The sequence below is a fragment of the Manis javanica genome, chromosome 9 (assembly GCF_040802235.1).
Source record: "Manis javanica isolate MJ-LG chromosome 9, MJ_LKY, whole genome shotgun sequence".
Lineage (NCBI taxonomy): Eukaryota > Metazoa > Chordata > Mammalia > Pholidota > Manidae > Manis > Manis javanica.
In genome coordinates, this window is record NC_133164.1 from 14,295,684 (window position 1) to 14,308,133 (window position 12,450).

At 41.3% G+C, this 12,450-nt stretch overlaps 1 long non-coding RNA gene across 2 annotated transcripts; it reads right to left on the bottom strand.

Annotated features, from left to right (window-relative positions):
- Window positions 1-501: 501 nt before the first annotated feature.
- On the bottom strand, window positions 502-11,264 carry LOC118973609 (uncharacterized). 2 transcript variants are annotated; one of them, XR_012121016.1, is made up of 4 exons: window positions 11,188-11,264; window positions 10,715-10,798; window positions 9,655-9,768; window positions 502-837 (listed from the first exon to the last, which is right to left on the bottom strand). It is a non-coding gene; the product is annotated as an uncharacterized lncRNA (long non-coding RNA). The 2 variants fall into 2 exon arrangements; XR_012121015.1 differs by lacking the exon at window positions 11,188-11,264 and having other exon boundaries at window positions 10,715-10,851.
- Window positions 11,265-12,450: the final 1,186 nt, after the last annotated feature.

The window sequence follows — 12,450 nt, forward strand, 5'->3', positions numbered from 1 at the left end:
GCTTTACAATAAAGCAAAACCTGCCCTCTTGTGTTTTATTAGAAAATTGCACATTGTGGCCGAGTTCTTCAAGCTCTTCTCTACTGTGGTTAATTGCCTGGATCCAAGAAAAAACAAATGCCGGAAGATTTTGCCATGAATTCAAGACATCAGCACAGCTAAAACACAATATGTAGAAGGAAACCTTGGGCAGGAGGGCAATCAAATATGAAGCCTCTTAGAAACTTCCTTTTTAATGTATTTTGAAATGTTAAATGTTCAACAGCAAAACCTAAAAATTTGGGGGAACATCTCAGGCTGCCGGGCAAAATGCTCTTATGCTTGTCAAATTCACACAAGGCATAATTATCATATAATATTATTTATATGGTCATTCTACAGTTAGAGATTAGGGAAATTTCTTTTTCAGTTAAAAATTCCTGTTGAGAAGCGAATATATTTTGGAAATGCTTTTGGAAGTATTTAGAAAAAATACTGGGCCAGTGAACTGAAACCAGATACAGAGAGTCAGAGCCTGGGCTAATGGAGAAAGGACACGTTTATTTGGGTGCTCCCCGTGGTTCATATTAGGTTAGGTGATTGAAAAAGGGACTCAAATAATAAAGAAAACATGATCTTTATCTAGTTTCGGCAAAGTTTTCCTTCTAGTGTGCAGCACACCCAAGTAAAGATTAGAGAGGAAACACAGGCAGGGCACTTGTTTGCTAATTCAGAGAAGTTTGGTTTAGTGGGAAAACTGGGGCTCTGATTTCCAGCTGGTCCTTGTATTCTTCTGCTCTGGTGGCGCTTTCCAAATGAGGAGTCCAGACATGGTGACAGTGGCTGTTTTTATGGAGACTAGGAAAAAGATAATAATAATAATAATAATAACAACAACAACAATAATAATAAAGAGTAGAAACTGAGAAGTGAGATTCAAAACACTTAAAATGTTGTCAGAATAGGCAGTCTTCCTTTGAGGAGAAGCATTCATTTGCTCCCTATTAATAAATATATTATTATATATTTATATAATATATAATTATAATAATATAATATATATATGTGCACACTTTGCTGAAAACTTAATTTCCAAAACAGCAAATATATTATTTGTGTTTTCACTTAGTCTCATTTCCAGTATTTTTATTTACTTCTTTAAATAGAAATTTTTGAATTGATTATTGCCACAGATCATTTTTTTTTCCTTCTAAAAAATATTTGTATTTCAAAATTATTTCAAAAGTCTTGCATTTCACACCACAGAGGCGGGCTCAGTGAAAACACACGTGTTGATGCCTCAAGTCACAGGCCTAGGTAAGCTATCAGATGGTAAGCCTTGAGCACAGAAATGTTATCTCCATCATAACCCTGCAGTTACCTATTGTTCCTATTTCTTCTGCCTTTGTGGCAAGCGTACAACTTCCAACCTTTTCAAGTCTGAATCTCTTATTTGAGCTGTGCATTTTCTTTCCATTTCAGGCGTTTTACGATTCTGATTCTTGTAACATTATACAGACTCAAGGTCGTTTTCTTTCTGTGCATTTCTCTCCTCCGAGGTGTCCTCTTATCAAGATTCAGGCTTCTCTGTGTTCTTGACACTTTACTTGAGATAGTCCTAACTCTTTGATTCCATGTTGACTCTAAAAGCGCTGGCTGTCAGCCACCCAGGGCAGATACCTGGTGCATGCCCGCACTTGACAGCATCAGCTGCCTCTCCAGCCATCAAGGGGCTCTTCCCGTCCCAGTAACATGCAAATTTATTCCTTTTCTGCTTCAGTCTGTGACAGCCCACACTTCCCAGCTTAGCTGCACAAAAAGCAGGCGTGATAAAATCTTTCTGAAGTTGACGCTGGGCGTAATGGACCTAAATTCATTGTTGTTAAACAATTGCGACTCAGCAGATGACATGACTGAGACTCACCCTGCAGCTAGATGGCCGCCGAGGACCTGGTTTCCGTTTGCCGGGCGGGTGACGCAACCCAGCGGCGTTTATCACAGAGCAATTGCTTACCTTTGTTGCAGCTGTCGGAAGTAAGGAGTCTGCTCTCTGGAAGGTTTTGCTGACAGTGCTGGGTATGGAACTCACTGTACAGAACCGCCGGAGCAAGCGGACGCCACAGCTCACTTCCCGCTTGTCTGTCAGTGTTGCCCCTGCTAGAACTTGCTTCCTTCCTCTGTACACGAAAAAGCCCTCTAGAAATATTAGAAGGAAGCCCACAGATAATTGATTTGACCTTAATTATCACCCCGTCTGAAATCTCTAGCAGTCCAAGATAAGGGTTCTCTGCTCTTGTGAATGGCACCAAATTTCCTGAGCCCAGTCACAAGTCAGTGTTCAGCACAACCTGAACATGATTCTCTCTGTTGACACTTGGCAGGTTTCTTTACATGCCCGTTGGCTCGGCCCTGGCACTGGGTCCGTGGTTAGGGAGGGCTCCCAAGGGCTATTTGCAATGGCAGAAGCACTTTATGGATGAAATGCCAACTGCCTCCGTTGCTGTGGAAGTGAAATGTATTAAGGAAGTTTTTCAAATCTTATTTTAAAAATTATTTTAATTTCTTTTTTGGTGGCAGAATATATACAATATAAAATTTGCCCTTTTAACCATTTTTAAGCGTAGAGTTCAGTGGCATTAAGTACATTCACAATGTTGTACACCATCACAGCCATCTTTTTCCAGAACTTTTTGATCGTCCTAAACAGATACTCTACCCATTAAACAATAATTGTTTCCCCTTACGCCTGACCCCACCACCTCTGGAAACTGCTGATAAGGCTTTGAAAAGTCTCCCACATCTCCATTTTGAGACCCTCAGCTCTGTGTTTTGAGTGGGAACCTGGCTGTCTTAAAACAACTACTCTATTCCGTACCCCTGTGTGGGTAAAATTGCAGTATTTCCAGAATCTCTGGCCTAGCCTTAGTGCATCTCCATATCAATAGGTGTTTCCCAGAGGTGGAGGGAAGTAGCCATCTCCATATCAATAGGTGATTACAAGGGTGGGGGGAGTGAGGGTATATCTGGACCAGATAGGTTTGGTGGGGTCCCCTTTTGGCAGCTGGGTCACAAGAGACAGAGGCAAGTATAAGTGGACCACTGCTTGTAAGCAATAAATGGGTTTCTCTCACTTTATTTCTCCCTTTGACTGATTTCGGCTTCAAAGGTAATTTGCTCTGGGCTGGGAACATATTTTCCCACTGGAATTACATTACCTCTAAAGGATATGAATATGTGACCTCTGTAATCACAGCAACCATTTTGTCTGCTTGAGAGAGAATTTGAAGAAGGCAGGGAGCATGTCACTTTTCTTTCTTTTTTTTTTTTTAAATTAAGCCAGGTGGAGTTGGAGTTTCTGCTTATATGAAGAATCATCACTGATAAACTCATCTTAAGGGAAACTGAAAGTGTCATGAGGATACAGGAGGTATTTTACTTATTTATTTCCAGACACCATCACCCATGCCTTTACTGAATAAAAATTTTTCTTTGTTCCTTAAAGACTGCAAGAGAAACATTGGTGTATAAGGAAGGGTCCTCTGAATGTAGAGACACAGGACACAGTGGAGGGCTGGTATGTGGCCTCTGGGGGTGGAGTACACGCATTTAAATCGCAGCTTCATCACTTATTTTCCACCTAATCCCTATTTTTAACTGCTCTGGGCTTTAGCTCCTTTGTCTGCCAACGGATACTAATGTTAGAGGTTCTAGCAAAGCCTAACTCACTTTTGAAATAAGTTTAATAGTTCCCTCCATGTTGCCCTCTACGCAGACCTTTCTGAGTTTCAGGAATTTTGCCTGGAGCAACCTCCCTGGAGACAGACGGAAGATCATTCCATTCCTAAGGCAGCACCTTGGCACCAGTGACAGCAAATCTGCCCTGAGGCCATTGATGAACTTGTCCATTCTACACCCGCCCCCTCCTGCCTCCTTGAAGTTTCACTTGAAGACGCCTTCACTCTGAACCACACTTTGGAGACCGTCTTGGGACACTAGTCCACCCTCTCCCCAGGGCGCCAGACTCCTGAAGAAAGCAATCTTTGCTCTTCACCAGCCCTTGTCTCTAGAGCTTTGGCTTTGGAGGTGATGGGCAGCTGAGCTTAGGCTTGGAACCAGGCCACTGTTAATAATGCTCCTCCCACTCCATGCACACGTAGGTTGCTGAAGATGAACTGAGTTCATGTACGTAACTTCTTCAGAACACTGCCTGTGTGTCACACTGGAGTTTAAACAAGAGCGATTTATTTTCAGTTCTGGAGACTGGAGGCTCAAGAGCAAGATTCCTACCGGGTTGCTTGCCTCCGAGACCTCTCCTGGGCTTGCAGATGACCAACCTCTTGCCGCTTCCTCACGTCTTTCCTTTGTGTACACCCAGCCGTGGTGGCTTTCTGTGTGTCCACATTTCCTCTTCTTCTCAGGACCCAGTCAGACTGGATTATGGCTCACTCTGTAATGGCCTCATTTCAACTTAAGGCACCCCTTTAAAGGCTTTATCTTCACCTATGGTTACATTCTGAGGTACTGGGGCTTGGGATATTGACATAAGAATTTTTTAAAGGGGGGCTTGCAATTCAGCCCACAACAGTCTGGAAGAGAGAAGTCACTCAAAAAATTTTGAAATTATTGGCCCATCTCCTTGGAAGGCGTCTGTGTGAAACCAGTGCTTCCCGTTAAAGCTTATTGGTCAAGACAGGCAATGGTGGCTCCAGAACTCCAGGGCAGGCTCTGCAGAGGGTGCAGAGATACCTGAGCAACTAAGTAGGGCTCTGCTGGAGGATTACTGCTCTTTTTTATTCATAACGGAGGATCTGTGTGATTTCTTGGTGCTTAGGGGGGCGGTGGCAGTGTCACTGGGCCACAGACGGTTTCGGTGGGCACAAAGACCTCTCGTCTGAGTGAGGGAAGAGGGGAGGGGCGGAGTGGCAGAGAGAGGGGGGCACTTCCAAGAGAGCCAGTCATCCTGCTCAGCCCCGAAGGGCACCGCTCTCTTTTCTCACTCGGTGGAGAGAGAACTGGACTGTAAATGGTGTGTGAAATGTTAAATGTGAGTGAACTTAAAGCAATTGACATGGTGCTTCTGCTTCATTACCGATTTCATTTTTTCTGCTAATGGAGTCAGAGAAAATGTTCCCGGTTTCCAGTTCTTTCTAAGACGTGAAGAACTTTCACAGCGGACTCTGTTGGCGTCCCACAGGTCCACCTTGGGTCCTCGGAGCCTGCCCTTTGCGGGTCGTGTACCTTAGTCTGGCTCCGAGGTGGGAGAGAAACTGAAGGGGTGGGGGAACCAGGAAGGGTGGACTGACTCTCCCCTCAGCTCAGGCTGGAGCCTGAGCTAGTCTGGCCTTACAGAGCAGGCGGGAGAAATGGCCAAACTCTCCTGTGCTCAGTTACATGCCGGCTACTCAGCTCCTGCCTAGACACTTGACGGTTCCGATTTACCACGTGAATCCTCCAGAGATTTTTTTTTTTTACCTTTGCATTTTGTGTGTTGTCTCTCACATATATGACTGTTGCTGAACACATTCTTCCAAAAATTGTGCGTGATACGTTTAGAGGGCCCTACAGACTGCACGTTGGATTTGCATGTACCATCGAGCCAGTCAAGACTGTGAGCAAAGGGTGTTGCCTGCCGGGCAACAGCTTGGTTTGGACAGAGTTGCTAGGTTTTTGTCTCCACGGTATTTATGTACTTATTTGGGTATTTAATTTCATCTTTACTCTTTAACCTTCCAGAAAAGTGGGTAGAAAATGAAGCAAAAAAATAAAAATTCATACCGGTGATAAATTTCACAAATTTAGTACATTTGAGACAAAGATGGTAGATTTAGCATCAAGGTATGCTGGTTATCTGTGGGTTTAATCGTGAAGGAAAAGAATAGAAAGATAATAAAAATCCCGGAAAGACATCATCAGAGTTTATGTGGGAAAAGAGGGCTATGATCAAACATTTTAGACTATTTTTCACTCTCTGGAAATATAGCCACATTTGTTTTTGGACTTACAATTTCAATGTCTTTGGATATTTACTTTCATTAGAATTAGAACTGGCTGCTGGCAGGTAAATGGAAATTTGACTGAGGCTAATTTTTACCTTCAATCCCAATCTGAGCAACTCTTTTTCATTAGGCCTTTAAACTATTAAGGTAATTTTTATATATTTAAACTGTTAAACCCAAGGAAAATGAACTGCACCCACTCCCCCCACCCTGAATCATATAATGATTGACCAAAATTTAAAGAAGAAAAGGCAAATATAATTTGGCCCTTTTGTCACTCATCACTGTTACCAGTTCAATTAACAAATAGAAATTGTATTCCTAACTCCAGTCTAAAAAGTCCCTTTCTAAAAGTAACAAGCATGACTGAGATTGTCACCGTGGGGTCCAGATGTGATCATATTTCTTTTTCCCAGTTACATGATATATGACACACTAGCAAGAAATCTAGGATTTCCAAGAAATCTAGGAATTCCTTCTTGAATTACTCAGAGCTGCTGGGGCTTATATGGTCTTCGGTCTGACTTCATCCAGAGAAAAATGCGCTGGACATCTATCAATTGTTCTGGCTGTTATCTCTCATGATCCCACCGTAGGGGTTCTGGAAAACCAGTTGTACGCAGTTCGATAGATCACTCTGCTCAGCACTTACTGAAAGAGTCTGCGCTCCATTGTCCACTCTTGTCCTTTGAAGGGTGCTGACCTCCTGGGCTCCAGCTTTTCCAAAGCCACGTGCAGGCACCTCCCAAGTACCAGTCACCCCAGGGACATGGGGTTTGGTATCATACCAGTGTTGTTTGTGACCTCACTGTCCCCTCCCCTGTGGGAGAAGGAGAATGTTTCCCTTCAGGACCTGGCAGCTTTTCCTTTACAATCCTCAGAACTCAGGATGTCTGATTATATCCTTCCTGGGACAATGGCATGCTACCTGTTCTATTTCCAAGAGAAGCTAAATTTAGGGCCTTTGGGCACCCTCGTCCTCTCTTGTAGAGTCCTACATTCAGTAACTCGCCTTCCCTAGGATACCCCAGGTGACATTCAGGCATCCCTCTCTTCAGAGCAGAGAAAAAGAAATCACCCTAACACTGTAAGACAAACTTACTCTCTGGGCAAATATCTGGTTACAGAACTCAACCCAAATTTTGGATCCTGACTTCCTTCCAGCCTTCCAAACTTTGAAAATGCTGGTTATTGACTTTCTATTAAAATTTTTTGACTACTACTACAATCGGCTTTCTTTCCTGATGGGTTGTTTACATCATTTTTCTCTCTCTCATTTTCACTTAAAAAAGGAAGTGTTTCAAAGAGTTGGAAGGTGGAGGGAAAGAAAACGGTTTTACTTCTTCCTGAGTTCTTGAATGCTTTTTTACCCTGTACAAAAGAGGTAGATGTGATATTAATCACTTTAGGTTGTCCCTACATAGATGGTAAGAAAGTTTGTGACTCTTTCTGTTCCTTTTTGTCCCTGTTTCTTTCTTCCAGTTTTTTAATCAGAGGAAGTAATTGTTGGTTAGGAAAAGAAGAGCCATAGCTGTTACTGGTAAATACACTGTGTTATTGGGTACTTCAGTAAGTGATCTTTAATCAACCACCTTAGTATGGCACATGCATGCCTCCATTTGTGGGTATAGATGTCATGGCAAAGTAGGCATAAGGAATAGGTTTAGTTAATAGCTCAGATTTTCATCAGAATAAGAACTGAATCTCACCAGGCTTTCAGTAGGAGAAGTAGGATTATATACTGAATGGAGCTTGGATAATTATTTGGAAATATTATTAACCTGGCTTCCTAAGTATATTCCTTTCACCACAACAGATTGCAGATCATTTAAAATTCAAATTTAATAAATGAGGTTATAAAAGTAATAGAAGAAAATATAAGTTAATATCTTTGTAATGTAATGGTAGGTAAGTCCATTTCTAATTCCCACAACAAATTTAGAAAGCATTTTTTAGATTTAGGCAGCATTAATTTAGGAAAATCATAAAAAATCAATAGATTTCACAACATTCAGTTGTTAAACATTTAATTTTGCGCATTGGTATGTGTCAGGCACTGTGCTAGAAGTGAGTAAGCAGTCCTGTTTCTGCCCCTGCCCGCTTCAGCCTATCTTAATACCATCTCAGAAGCATAGTGATGATGCCACTTCCCATGAAAACCCTCTAATCACACCCCATGTCACTCAGAATCAGAACTCGACTCTACAGTGACTTAAAAGACCCACAAAAGCTGCTCCTTTCCTTCCCTCTCTGAATTTATTTCCTACTTCTCTCCCTGTCTTGTTCATTCTGTGATGGCCACACCCGTTTCTTAGCTGTTCCTCAAATAGCATGTTCTGCTTCAGGACACTTGCACCTGCTGTTCCCTCTCTCTGGAGTACTTTCCTCCTTGATACATGTATGGCCTGCTCTCTTTCTTATATGCTTTTACCCCAACATCACCTTCTTGATGGGATCTTCCCTGACCACTCCCTAAAATTTCTGCTCTTCATTTTGGCACTTTATATCCCTCTCTCTGATTTATATTTTCTCTTTAGTTCTTAAATTATTTAACACTATCATTTTCTTATTCAACTTGTTTATTGCCTGTCTTCAACACTAGAAAATAAGTGTCCTAAAGGCAGGGATGTTTGTTCCTTTCCAGAGCCCAGAAGAGTGTCTGGCACATACAAGTCACTTAGTGAATATTGGTTAAATAATTGAATGAATACATCATAACAGTTTTGACTATTTGAATCAATGACCATTTGGAAATAAAAGATGCAAATTGGCAATATGGGTGAAGTTCAGAGCTGGAACTACTTACTGGTTTGGAAATTCATCTGCAGGATCTGACCACCAAACCATTAAGGTAAAGGTGGTGAGATCTGCAACATGACTCCAGAGGTCAGGGTGATGGGGAGGATGAAACTTCAAGAGTGCAGTAAGAAAGAGGGCCTGGGGAGAGCCAACACTGTGGGCCCCAGAGGCAGAAAGCTTGGGAGATCGAATCCCAAGTCTTCCATTTGCTGGTAGAGTGATCTTGGGTACCCAACCTGACCCCCTGAGTTTCATTTTGCCCATCTGTTTAATTGGGGGATTTGGGATTACATGATCTTTAAGACTCCACTAAGCTAAAGAGGGAAAACTGCCTAATACAATAGAAAGAAAAATGAGGCAGCAGAAAGCTGGGTCTAAATTCCTTTTCTTACATTTGCTAGTTCTAGACTTTGGGTAAATTACATATGTTGTCTGAACATCAAGGTTTTTTTTTTTAAGTGGAAATGAGAGTTGCTAGGATTGCATGAGGTAACATGTAGGAAGATGCTAAAAATGGTGCTGGCACAAAAAAGGTGTTGAGTAATCATTCACTGAATCTCAACGAATGCTCTGACATTCATGTTTTGTGATTATAAAAGAACTGGAGGACATTTCATTTCCGTGGAATTTTTGCTTCACTTCAGAAATTTTGGCTGATGAAGGTTAATAAAATATAAAACAGAGGACAATTAAAAATATCAAGAGGACAGAAATGAAGCCAAAGGAGCAGAGGAATCAATAATATCTCATTCTGGACATACTTGATTACAGAGCAGGACACCAACTGTAGCTCTGGGTTTCGTAGCAGCTAAATGAAAGCTAGGGGTATGCTGGCATTTATGAGCAGCAGTAGATCCTCCCAGAAAGCCTATGTACTCACTTGCAGAGTTCTGTTTGTGGCATATAGTTGATCATGCCAGTCTTAGATCATTCTGGGGGAGAAAAGATAACCTCTGGCAGTGTTTTCATCTCTGCTTTGGCAATTTATTGTGAACTGCAAAACACAAAGATGGAGTACAGCTTTTTGTTTGTCTTATTTTCCATTCAGAGAATGGGAAAATATGATTGGTTTCAAAATAGGATGATAATAAACTAGCGTTGACGTCAAGGAATATAGAGCAAAGAATAAAATCAAAAGTGACCCCCTCAGCCCTCCTTAGCTTTTAGCTGCTCCTTATATTGCTTTTGAACAAAGATCCATCTGTACTGTTTAGCACCCAATTTGCATTTTTAAACAAACCAACTAGATTTTTCCACATTCATTTTAAATTATGAGAATTTCATTTGTCCTAGTGTGAAAACAGAAACAATTTACTTAAGAAATAAAGACTCTATACAACTTGAATGGCTTCTATACAGACGTGAGTTTTCTCCTCCATTTCTGACCCTGGGCAGATAGAATGCAGCCTGTCCCTTCCCTTTCACACCTTATGATACAATTTAAAAAATATCTGAAAGAGATTACAATTATGTTTCAAGCACAAAGGAAAGAGGGTGAGATCGATTTCTTAGTAAACTCTTGATTTAGGACTTTGTTATCCCTCAGGGAGAACAAAGCAGAGTTTGAAGAAAAGATAAATTGAGAGGAGTATTAAATGACCTGTACAGGTTAATGAAATTTTAATAAGCTCCGTATACATGTATTAGCTATCGATTGCTGCATAACAAATAAACAAACTTGGAGGCTTAAAACAACATCACTTATTATCACATAGTTTCTATGAGTGAGGCTGAAGCCTTGATTGCAGCCATATGAACCTCTGAGCAGGGGACCCAGCTCTGTGGTGCCTCCACTCTGGACCCACAGAAATTCTGAGATAGGTGTGTGCTGTTATAAACCTCCAAGTTTATGTTCATTTATTATGCAGCAATAGATAGCTAATACATGTATACAAAACTTTATAAAGCTTACATTGACCTTTGCAGGTCTTTAAGCTTACGTGGACACTCGACCAGGGAAGGCTCGGCTTCCTCCTGCCTCGGTTTCCAGCTCCCTGGTTCATACCAACACTGCTGCTTGTTTCCTAAAGCCAGCAAAGGAGACACACTTTCAGCAAGGCGGATATTTCAGTCTGACTGCATGTATGTAAGCTCGTATATGCGGTCATGTGCTTCCTGTCTCCTTTGTTGTTTTCTATTGGTTAGAAGCAAGTCACAGATGCCACCACACCCAAGTGGACGGGAAGGCACAGCAGCAGGAAACTGGGAGGTACAGATGACGGGGCCACCTTCGGGTCTGCCTGATGCACAACTGTGTATCATAATCAGATGGAAATAAAAGTTGCACAAATGATGTAATGACAGTAAAATTTGCAAAGCCAAGCAACCAGTTAGTGACCACCTGTGGCCTTTGCCTCGTCTTCTTTCATCCACCCTTCAGAGCCTCCCACCGGCAGCAGCCTCCCCTCAGTACCTGCATTCAGTTCCTGGCAATTGCTTCGTCCTATTTTCTGAAGCTTCAGCTCTGATTCTGACCTTCAGAGCTCAAATAACAGCACCTCACAGGAAATCTTGTACTTTTCCCGTTCTCAGAGATACTCATGTGGCTGCTTCTAAAATTGGATCTCTTCCTTCCTTTTTTTCTGTCACCCTGCCCCCATGTCAATTTTCCTGTTTTGAACAGTTCTCCCCTTTATATACTGGAGAGCCCCTCTTTTCTTCAAATTATTCCCTATAGGCACCACTGGCTTTGAAAAACTTGTTGATGCTCATCTCTTTCTAAAGTATTTTCCAGAACTGAGCTCATCTATGTGGCATCCCACTCAGTAACACATCTTAGATTTTTCTTTTTTGTACATAAGATCATTTTGGTGCTTTTGTTTTTTTTTTTTTTAACTGCACAAGAGTGTTGCTGAGAGGGCACCTCTCATATTTATTGATTAAATGGTTGTTAACAACAATAGAATTCTGTATAGGAGACTCAATACACAAATCATTAATCAACCCAAAGCCTAACTCTCAACAGTCTCCAATCTTCTGAAACATAACGAACGAGTTCTTACATGGTGAACAAGTTCTTACGTGGTGAACAGTGCAAGGGCAGTCATATCACAGGAACTTTCGGTTTTGATCATGCATCATGACCTATAAACAATCCAGTCAGATAAGATTATTCATTTGATTTTTATACTTGATTTATATGTGAATCCCACAGTAACAAAATGTGTTAGTTCTAATTTACTTTTGTACATGTTCTATAGCTGTGCTTTCTGTGGTTACCAGGGGAATTACATTTTACATCCTAAAGTTTTTTACATGAATCTGGATTTATACCAGCCTATGTTCAACAGCATGCAAAAACACCTACCCCAACCCTAACAGTTGTTAATGTCACAAAGTTATACCATTATACATTGTGTGCCCCAAAACATGATCTAATGATTACCTTAAATGTGTTGATTTCTCTTCTCCTGTTTTATTGAGATATAGTTGACAAACAATATTGTATTAGTTTAGGTGCCACTAGTCATTTCAATTATGTAAAAAACATGTGAAGTTACAAACCATTGTTGTGATAATCTTAACTTTATGATTACCCATGTATTTACCTTTGTTAAGGTTTTTATTTCTTCATACTGCTTTGAGTTACTCTTGGTGCCCGATCATGCCACCTTGCAGATGTCCTTTGAGCATATTTCTTGCAGGGCAAGTCTAGTGGCAATGAACTCCCTGTTTT